An 11415-nucleotide genomic window follows, 5' to 3' on the forward strand; every position below is an offset into this window, starting at 1 on the left:
ACTTTTCGTGGAGCCGCCTTCGATTGGTATCGCCGCCTTAAGCCAGGAAGTGTGAATAGCTGGGACGACATGGAGACTAATTTCCTCACCGACTTCTTCGATGATGATACCGAGATATCCATCGGGTCGTTGCTTGACGAGAAATAGAAAGACGGAGAATTAGTTGATACCTTCGTCAAAAGGTTCCGGAACAAGGCGATGAACTGTCGGGACCCGATCACTGAGGAGTTTATTCTCCAGACCTGCCACAACAACCTCGCATTGGACGTGTTGGAAGCAATGGGGACAGCACCATCCAAAACATGGAGGGATTTGAAGGTCCAAGGAGAGCAAGCCGAACGCTTCCTCCGAAGGAAGAAAGCCGAGAGGAGCCAACCGACGACGAATCTTCCGAACTCAAACTTCGCCTCCCGTGGGAAGGGCAAAACACCTGCAGCTACTGGTGGTGCTAATCAAACGTCACAACAGCAATCCCGAAGGCAGCAAAAGACTTAGGACCCGAAACTCCAAAAAGAGTATCCCTCCTTGAAAACAACAAGATCAAGCTACCACCTATCGCAAATCAGGAGGAAGCTGACAATACTGCGGATCCGAAGTACTGTGCGTACCACAGGAGGATCTTTCATCCCACCAAGGCGTGCTTTACTTTAAAGAACAGCATCCAAACTTTGGTTGAAGCCGGCGTTATAACGCTAGGGTAAGCCAATTGAGAACGGCAAGACTCCGACAAGTATAAGAGTATAAACTGCTTCTCAATCCTCCGACCGATATAAGAGGTTAAACTGCTCCCTGACACTCCGATAAGTATAAGAGTATAAACTGCTCCTTTCTAGACTCCGACAAGTATAAGAGTATAAACTACTTTTCAATCCTCCGACCGGTATAAGAGGTTAAACTGCTCCTTGATACTCCGATAAGTATGAGAGTATAAACTGCTTCTCAAGACTCCGACAAGTATAAGAGTATAAACTGCTTCTCAATCCTCCGACCGGTATAAGAGGTTAAACTGCTCCCTGATACTCCAACATGTATATGAGTCTAAACTGTTTCATTTCTTTCACGGGAAGTTCCTGGAGAATTTTTATATTCTTAAGGATAACCCGGTCATGTAACTGAGTATAATGTCGGACCCAGTTCCACAAGGGAAGCTGGGGGTGGATTATTCATGTATCGGGAAGTTCCCGAAAGAATACCACGGGTGATAATTTTAGGGATAACCCAATCACTATAAAAGTGATAAGTAAAACATCCACATTTAAACTCTAAATGTCGGAATGTTTTCCATTATTGTTATCAAATTTACTAATTCTCATGAGTTATTTTGTTAAGACGAGATTCGATCCTTTTGACAGATTAATCTTTCCTCACAAAAATCCCCCACTGATCAAGTCAATTGACAGTGGGTCCACTAAATTTTCTGTCCGCCAATTCATGGCAATTTCCAAAGCTTGACGTGTTAAGTCCTGATTACTTAACGTCAAAACCCTTCATCGAGTGGCCAGTATAAACCAGCATTTCTACTGCTACTTGTATTCCACTCCCTTTGCTTTCAGGTCAAACCTATAAAAGTTAGACCAAAACTAAAATCCCCTCTCGATTCCTCCAATGAACGAGAGGTCCACTTTCAAATCGGGTGATCAAACCTTCCTACAGTTAGGGTCATCTCAAACTCCTACTTGGTCAAACCTTCCTACAGTTAGGACCAAAACCAAAATCCCCTCTCGATTCCTCCAATGAACGAGAGGTCCACTTTCAAATCGAGTGATCAAACCTTCCTACAGTTAGGGTCATCTCAAACTCGGAGTGGAGGTCCCACTCCTAGTTTCATCTTTCCGGATTCTGGGGGTGGAGATCCCACCTCGAGTCTCATTTCCAACTGAAAATAGAATATAAAATTCTTCCTTTCCAGAATCAAGGAATAGAATATAAAATTCTTCCTTCCTTGTATTCGGGTTCGCCTTCACCCTAAAAGAAGACCGGGAGATAGAATATAAAATTTTTTCTTTCCCGCACCAACCTTTTCCAAGAATTTGTCAATCTAGGATTCATCTTAGGAAGTTTATCCCGAATCCTAAGCAGGGATAAGTCTGCACCTAACACGCGCTATCGGTTTAGTCTTTTTTCGTAGAAAAAGACACCAGAGTTCAATTCTGGGGTATTCTATCCTGAAACTTAAGCAAGGATAAGTCTGCGTTTAACCCGCGCTGCCGGTTAGTTCTTAACCATTAAAAAGAACACCCGTTCACATATTCAACATTGTGGCAGGTTGTTATTAATAACACCAAAATCCATGCCTTACACGCGTATGGAATTTCATCCTGAATCCTAAGAAAGGATATGCCGACGCCTAACACGCGTCGTCGGTTTAGTCTTTCTCCGTAGAAAAAGACACCAGAGTTCGATTCTGGGGAATTTTATCCCGAAGCCTAAGTAGGGATAAGTCAGCGTCTAAAACACGTTGCTGGGTAGCCTATTCCCATAACAATGGCGAAGTCTACGTATTCGAAGTCGTAGCATCAAGTCTAAGGGAGTTAATTCCTTTAGCACAACGTCACATGCAGAACGGACTTAAAACAATCCGCATGTAAGCCCGATTCAAACGGTAATCGGTAAAAGCATGTCAAATCCGTTGAGGGCTGAGGATTTGCCAAAAAATTCTAAGTCAACGTCTGATACACGTTGCTGTTTAGTCTTTTCATAGGAGAAAGACAAAGTCTACGTATTCAATATCGTAGCACTAAAAGGGTTAACTCTTTTAGCATAACGTCACATGCGGAACGGACTTAAAACAATCCGCATGCTAGCCCGACTCAAACGGTAGTCGGTAAAGGCATGTCAAATCCGTTGATGGCTGAGGATTTGCCCCAATATTTAGGACCGCCATGCTCCAATACCTCAAGAGCTTAAACTGTGTATACTCCAACAAACGTCATGCGATCCGAAACCCTAGGGTCAACGCCGGTCAACGCGTAACCCTAGGTCAACGTCAGTCAACGCGTTGCGATCAAAAAGTTAATGTACGACGTTCGAAACCCTAGGGTCAACGCCGGTCAACGCGTAACCCTAGGTTAACATCAGTCAACGCGTTGCGATCAAAAAAGTCAACGTACGACGTTCGAAACCCTAGGGTCAACGCCGGTCAACGCGTAACCCTAGGTCAACGCCAGTCAACGCGTTACGATCAAAAAGTCAACGTACGACGATCGAAACCCTAGGGTCAACGCCGGTCAACGCGTAACCCTAGGTCAACGCCAGTCAACGCGTTGCGATCAAAAAGTCAACGTACGACAATCAAAACCCTAAGGTCAACGCCTATCAACGCGTAACCCTACGTCAACGCCAGTCAACGCGTTGCGATAAAAAAGTCAACGTACGACGATCAAAACCCTAAGGTCAACGCCTATCAACGCGTAACCCTAGGTTAACGCCAGTCAACGCGTTGCGAGAAAAAAGTCAACACGAGTCAATATATCATGACAGAGATAAATCAGTTCAAATGAGGCTAAATCAGTCCTGAACCAGGTTGAACCAGTCTTGAACCAGGTTGAACCAGTTTGAACCAGATTTGAACCAGAATTCAAATTGAAGCTGAACCGAGTATCGAAACAACTTCAAATCGACCGAGGGTTCAGTCCCTTGTTTATTCATTCCTCTCCCACACATTCGGAAGGGTCGGAAGATTTTTTGAGCCTAATTACTGCCTTTTTTGGGTCGTTATTAGGCCGGTTCGGCTCATTCGGACATGAAAACACTCCAATAAGGTATACGAGTATAAACTATTCCCTATTTTTGGTTGAGAAGTTCCTGGAGAATATTTTTCTAAAAATATTCTTAAGGATAACTCAACAACACTACGCCGGACAACGCGTCGCAAATAAGCACTCAACGCCGACAATCGATGGTCAGTTCTATGTTGAACCAACAAACATGAGCTAAAGATTAGAAAATCGGGAATCGACTTCAAGTTCAAAATTCCGACAACGGTCAGACAATAAATGCAGCACCGGAACCCTTGCAGACATTCGACAAAGCACCGAATAGCCTGAAAGATTGAAGGAATCAAGAATAGAAGCCATTCCAAAGTCCCGTTACACCGACTGAAGGTTGGGACAATCATATCCAAAGTATTCCAGACTCTTCTATAAAAGAACGAGGCTGAAATACTTTGGAGGGGGTATCTGTAGGCGTATAAAACTGCTTATAGGTCCCTTAACACAGCTCGGCATGGTGATTCAACAAATCAACGAACCATCGGGCGATGTATCCAAGCGTAATCATTAGACCGCAACATCGAAGCTAAGTGAGATGCGACGAAGCAGATTAACGAGGCTACGAGGCTAACGAACCGCACACGAACAACGGGATACATCCACTCGCGTGCGGAATCAAGCTAACGGTTCGGTGAGTCAACGAGTTATCCAACTGTGGGACGGATTCGAACTCAAACACCAAAGCGGATTTACTGCCAAATCAGGATCTAGACTGCCAAATCAGAGTCTAGATCAACAATAAAACTCGGATAAACCGCGAAACCGGAAAACGAACACAACGGCACACCCAGGAGAGCTCGGCCAAAACCGAGCCACCTCTAGGTGGCTCGGTGGCCAGGAGGCTCGGCCAAAACCGAGCCACCTAGATGCCCGGGCATAGTTCAGAGCCTATAAATAGATCTGGATGCTCATTGTTTTGGAGGTTGGAATTTTGGAGCCGAAACTCTGCCGGATTGAGAACTCACCCTCAGATTTTCAACTTAGAAGACTCGGACTCTCAGATCTGGTTCTTGGCGATCATCCACACCAAATAAGGCAGGAGCTCGAGAGAGATCAGATCTGAGATCTATACGGTTTTCCTCCGGATCAAAGCTTGGCCTTTGATCCCGAGAAGAGTCTCGATTTCGCTTGGTCGATTTCGATTACTAAAGGCTATTATTTCCTTGGTGAAATAGTACCCCCGGCTATTATTTCCTTCGTGAAATAGCACCCATTATACCGTGTAGATCCGACCGGATCAAGATCGCGCGGTGGTCCACGGATTAACCCCGGCGCAGGCGAAGAACCCACAAAAGCGAGAGACCACAAAACAGGATCTCGCGATTTGTTCGACAAATAAGGAAACTTGTAATTTTTATTTTTTTTGATTTTATTGTAACCAGATCTTATAAAAAGACCGGATCTTTGTAACCGATAAACTGTTAACAAAGGAATCAATGGAATCAGCAAAGAAAACAATTTTTCCCGCGAACACTTGTGTCCAATGATGAGCTCTGAACCCCGTATCCACTAGTGAACTTCGAACCTCGTATCTGATGATAAGATTCAAGTCTCAGGATCAGTTCCATTTAATAATGAACTCTGTCTTTTGATGTTGAGCTTCGCTGCGTGGCGACTCTTGTTTTCAAGTTGATCTTCACTGAACGACAAGCCTCATTGATTGAGACGAAGTTCATTTTCCTGACCATCCTTCTCGTGTTTTGAAATTTAGCATTTTTTGAATGCCTACAGGCTTGATGAGGGTCAGATTCCCAACGATCCCATTGAAGGAAAAGATTCTTTAAATACCCCCTTTCTATTAAATCCTCAATATCTTTCTTAAGGACGCGATAGTCATTGGTGAGATGACCGTGATCCTGATGATACAGACAAAACTACCGGGTATCATAGTTCTTTGGATTCGACATCATTTTAGTGGCGGACTCTTTGAGGTATCCCTCTCTCTAGACCATAGCGAGAGCGTTGGTGAGAGAGGTGTCAAAGATGGTGAGGTTTGTTTTTGGCTCATGACCTCTCTGTTTGTCCCTTCTACTAGTCCGGTTGGAGCGAGGGTCGAAACTCGGGGGGAGGGGTNGAAATAGCTGGAGCCCTTAGTGGTGTTTAAGCCATGGCCGTAGAGGTCTCTAAGCTCCTAGTTGATACCTTATAGGCTCGGGCATCCTCCATATCCATGTACCCTTGTGCCTTAGCCATCAACTGTTCATAGTTTTCAATGGGCTTCTTGGCAAGCGAGTTAGCCAGCTCATTGTTCTGCAAGCTTGTGACAAGTGTGGACATGGCAACTGCACTTCTTGGGTCATTGACCTCCAGCCTAAAATCTTTTGAAATAGGCTCAGAGGCTCTCTTCAGGACCCAACCTCATCTGAATCAACACATGGGGGACAATTTCTACTTAGTATCAGCCAAGAAGTGATGGATGAATTTCCGACTAAGCTGACGAAAGCTACTGATGGATTTCCTTCTGAGAGCATTCTACCAAAGCTTAGCACTCCCTGCAAGAGTGATCGTGAAGCATCGACAGAGGATTGTTTCTGAAACTTGGAGCATGCTCATTATGTCATAATAGTTTTGAACATGTTCGGCAAGGTCTCCTTCGCTTGTATATATCCCTACACAGGGCATTTTGAACTTATCGAACGGGTAAATCATTATGTTGTCCGAGAGGGGAGTATTTCCTCCGATGGCGTCAGTGATTGGCCGGTACAATTGATCATAACCGGAGTCCCTTACGATCGTAGAGGGGGTTAAAGATGTATGGTGGCGCTGATGGGCCCTATAGGCTCCTTATTATGGTCTCTAGGATGACTAGGACTAGAACTCTCACCAGTACTTTCCTGTTGGGCGAGAGGTTAGTTGTGAGGCTCTTCTTGGCGGAGTGTATGACAGGAGAGTGATCTATGTCGTCTAGTGTGACCTGGCTGCTCAACAGCTATGTGAGGAGTTCGAGGTGGAACCTCTCGCCATACTCCAGGGTGAAGAGGAGTCTCTAGTCTCCTGTCTTCATTATGCAGGCAGTGAGTTGATGAAACATGTTATTGTTGTGGAAATCGATCAACGACATTGTTAATAAAGATGTCGAGTTGCTCCTGAAAGGATTGAGCAAGCCTATGAGTAGTGTCCATGAGTTGACCTCGAGTGACATAATTGTGGTGTTCTACAGGGTGAGACTGGTTAGAGCCTTGTTCAAAACCTGACATGTTTTCTAAAAAAAGAAAAGTAGCCCCATGGTGGGCGCCAAACTATTGATAGCGAGGATCAAATAGTCAATAGTATCCAGAAGAGGATAGGTTCGGTTCAGGGTTGATGAAGGGACGATTTCTTCCCTGACTTTATGTCTGGTTCTTGAGTTTGGGTATTGATCAATCTGCACGTGTAGAAACTCGTAAGAGGGCGGGGATTAGTTCTCGTTGTACCTCGAATGATCAAGTTAGTTGATATGAGCTTGAGTGGGAAAAGTTAGAACAATGTGTTCTTGTGTGCAGAAAAATACTCTAGGGTTCCCTCTCTCTCTTCTTTCAAAAGTCCCCCTTTAAGTTCGAATGATACCTGTATTTATATCCGAAGCATGAAGGGTTAATTGGTCACTCTAGTCGAGCACAGTGAGACGGTGACAAAGTGTAGGTTGGTAGCTGAATCAGCTTTTGTTTTACAGGTGTCGGATGGCGACTAATAAGGTAGATCACTTCGGCATTAAATGAGAAGTGATCAGTGGTGGGACAGTAGAACATGTAGTCTGATGTGTCATGAAGACTATCAAGGCCAGAGAAATAATGCACCTGCTATGCATTAAATGCGATGCGGACATGTAGCCAGTGAGGGTAGCTTCGTAGAGAAGTAAACCATTTCAAGGTGGTTTCAAGAAGTGTTCTGGATGAGTAGTCAAGTAGACTCTTGGCTAGCCGTCTAGGATGAGAAGACTGACTAACACCACCTTTCGTGTCGGTATGGAAGAATATCAACTAGACGAATCGACTGAGTCGGACTATAGGGGATCTCGGTCATCTCTTTGAGCGGGGCAAGACATATAAGGATACATCCATTTGTTTACTAATAAGACTGTAGGCGTATAAAATTGCTTATAGATCCCTTAGCACAGCTCAGCACAAACCGACGAACCAACGAGGCGGCGAGGTTAACAAATCGCACGCAAACAACGGAATAGATCCACTCGCGTGCGGAATCAAGCTAACGGGTTGAAGAGTCAACGAGTCATCCATCAAAGGGCAGACTCGGACGAATCACGATCGAATCAAGATCAGTTTCGGACTCGAACTCAGAAGTGGATTTACTACCAAATCAGGAATCGGATCTACTGCCAAATCAGAGTCCGAATCAACCACGAGACCGGACAAAACGACGGAAAACCCAACACCTAGGGGACTCGGCCAAAACCGAGCCACCTATGGGTGGCTTGGTGGCCGAGCCAGCGCCATGGGTGGGCTCGGCCAGAGCCGAGGCCACGCCTATAGGTGGCTCGGGCCCACGTTTCTGTGTGCGGGCAACAGTGAAGAGAGCTATAAATAGGTAAGAAGGTGGGTTTTTTTTTTTCATTTTAGTTCAAGGGTTGGGATTTTTTTGGAAGGCCGAGCCTGCTGGATTGAAGACTCAGAGTGCTAGAAAACAGATCGCAAGCTTTGGGAAAGCTTCGAGGACTTGTTCATCGCCGCAGATTCTGGTGCTTCAGCGAATCGTCCAAACGCCAAATAAGGGCAAGTAGTTTGAGAGGACGGATCTCAGATCTTTTACGCAGGCTGTACTCCGGATCAAGAGCTTGGCTTTAGATCCGCGAGAATTAAAGGCTATTATTTCCTTGCGAAATAGTACCCCTCGCTATTATTTCCTATTGGCGAAATTAATTACCCGTCATACTGCGTAGATCCGACCGATCTAGATCTGCGGGTGGTCCGCACGGATGAAACCCCGGCGCAGGCAAAGAACGCCACACAAAGCGAGCTGATCCGTAAAAACAGGACCTCGCGATTTTGTTCGACAAAAGAGAAAAGTTTGTAAGTTTTTATTTCCTTTTTGATCCGTTGTAACCGGATTCTATAAAAAAGACCGATGTTTGTAATCGATAAACCTTTTACAAAGTAGTGCAATGGAATCAATGAGAAAGATACGATTTTTTTCCCAGGGGCGCGAAGCATCTGGCGACCACAGTGGGAGCCGTCGATCTCGCTGCCGAGATCGGAGCGTCGCAGCCGCGGATCTCAATCCCGGTCGTGGAGGAGGTCGAATACGAGTTCGACCAACAGAAGTTCGAGGAGTACTTGTCGTCCTCGTCCGGATCAACCTCCCCCCGCAAGTCCAAGAAGCTCTCCTTCAGGAGAAAAACTCGTTGGTTTGAAGACGTTGAAAACACCAACAAAGATCTCACCCCGCTGGATGCCAAAGCCGCATCGGGTGAGATTCCTCCAATTCCCAACCAGGTCGGATCTGCTCTGGCCAACCCTTCTGCCGCAGGGGGCGTGGTGACTCTCTCGAAGAGAGCCCGCCAAAGGCAACGTCAACGCCTTGCAAAACAATTCGCAAAGGCCATGGAGTCCGTTGACGGGATTCGCTACAACGCGGATCTGAAGAACAAAAGAGGCAAGCAGCTTCAACAATCAATGAATGGTGGTTCCTCCAAGCCGCCAATAATGGAATGGGTCCGTGTCAAACGGAACCGATCAATGCTGGAGGAGCGCATTCGCAAGCGCCGCGCACTATCAGCGAAGGCACGGGCTCAAGCTGAAGAAACCCATAGGAAGTTGTAGAAAGAGGTGGCCAAGAAGCCGCCATCAACCAGCAAAGTTTGGAGGCCGAAGTCTGAAGCGGCGGTTCAGACCAAAGAGCGTCAACTGCAGCCGTCGAAAGTTCAACTTCCGGCGAATCAATCCAAACCGCCGATGATTTCCATAACTGTTCCGGGAGATCCCGCAGGACCATCCCATAAAAGAAAGTCAGTCTTGGAGAGCCTCGGTCCACTCCCCGAGGAGCGAAGCAAAGCTCCAATCCAAGGACGTTTGGGCCTACTAAGAAAACCCCGAACGAATCAACATGATGGGGGTCGCCGCAACCCTCAACATGACAAAGAAGTCATGGCACCCAAGCGCACTACTTTGCGCATCAAAGTTCAGGAGCCCATTGAGAATTCACGCCCACAAAGGCGCGTTTCGAGGCGTGTGACTCTCGAAAATCCGAAGAAGGTAATTCACTCTCAGAAGGAAACGTTATCGTCTGATGATGATTGCGTTATACCTGAGAAATCGTGCCAACACACGATAGGTTGCTCCGACTTTCAAACGGAAGAGCTGTACTATCGTGCTGGGGGTACGAGCAAAGCCAGAAAGAGAAGTCCTCGAAGGCTAGAAACTCAGTGCCCTTGTTCAAAGCTCATTCGGGCGGTACTGTCTGAGTGCAACTGTATCAAGGCAGTCCCCGAGAGAATTTCAGTGTTCGAAAGGCTTAGTACCGAAACGCCAAAACCAAGGCATAGGCGTTTCCGACGAAGAAGAACGGCGGTTGAAGATGGAGAATTTCCGAGGGTCACCGCCAATATGACCAGCAAAAGGACATCGACACAGGATAACCTTGAGTCAATTCTGCCAGTACCCTGGTATCTAACTCGTCTGCAGTCTGGAGCCATTACACGAGGAACTTATGGTAGGGTATGCAGAACATGAGAGAGATGCATGACCAACAGATCCAAGCACTGACGAACCAGCAAGGCGAACCAAGTCGTCGTAACCAAGTTTATCAGGAAGATGATGATACAAATGAAGCTCATAATGCCAATAATCCTCCCGTCAACGCAGGGGGTGGTAATGAGAATGCTGACGAAGACTCAGGTGAAAGTCTGAAGATCAAAAACCTTGAGAACAAGATCAATACGTTGATTTCTGCTCAAGATCAAGAGGTGAAGAAAACGGGCATCCCTTGTCCATACCCACGAGAATGGGAATCAATCCCCTATCCGGCGAAGTTCAGTCTGATTAACTTTACGCTGTTTGATGGAAAGGGTTCACCCACCCAGCATTTGATTTACTTCAAATCGCACCTGGGTGTTATCTCTGGTAATGAGCCTTTGATGGTACGGTCCTTCGTTGGCACTCTTCGTGGAGCCGCCTTCGACTGGTATCGCCGCCTCAAGCCAGGAAGCGTGAACAGCTGGGATGACATGGAGACTAAGTTCCTCGCTAACTTCTTCGATGACGACATCGAGATTTCAATTGGCACATTATTTGATGAGAAGCAGAAAAATGGTGAAACAGTTGAAAACTTCGTAAAGAGATTCCAAAACAAAGCAATGAATTGCAAGGATCCGGTTAGTGAAGACTTGATCCTCGAGACTTGTCACAATAATCTTTCATTGGACATCCTCGAAGCGATGGGGACAGCACCGTCTGACACTTGGAAAGACTTGAAGGTGCGCGGTGAACAAGCCGAACGCTTCCTCCGAAGGAAGAAGGCCGAGAGGAACCGACCGAACTTCGCCTCTCGTGGTAAGGGCAAGGCACCTGCAGCTGCTGATGGTGCTAATCAAACGTCACAACAGCAATCCCGAAGGCAGCAAAAGACTTCGGGTCCGAGACTCCAAAGAGAGTATTCCTTCAAGGACGAAGATGTTCCAGCCATCTTCGAATCCCTCCTTGGAAGCAACAAG

The sequence above is a fragment of the Asparagus officinalis genome, chromosome 9 (assembly GCF_001876935.1).
Source record: "Asparagus officinalis chromosome 9, Aspof.V1, whole genome shotgun sequence".
Taxonomy (NCBI): Eukaryota; Viridiplantae; Streptophyta; class Magnoliopsida; order Asparagales; family Asparagaceae; genus Asparagus; species Asparagus officinalis.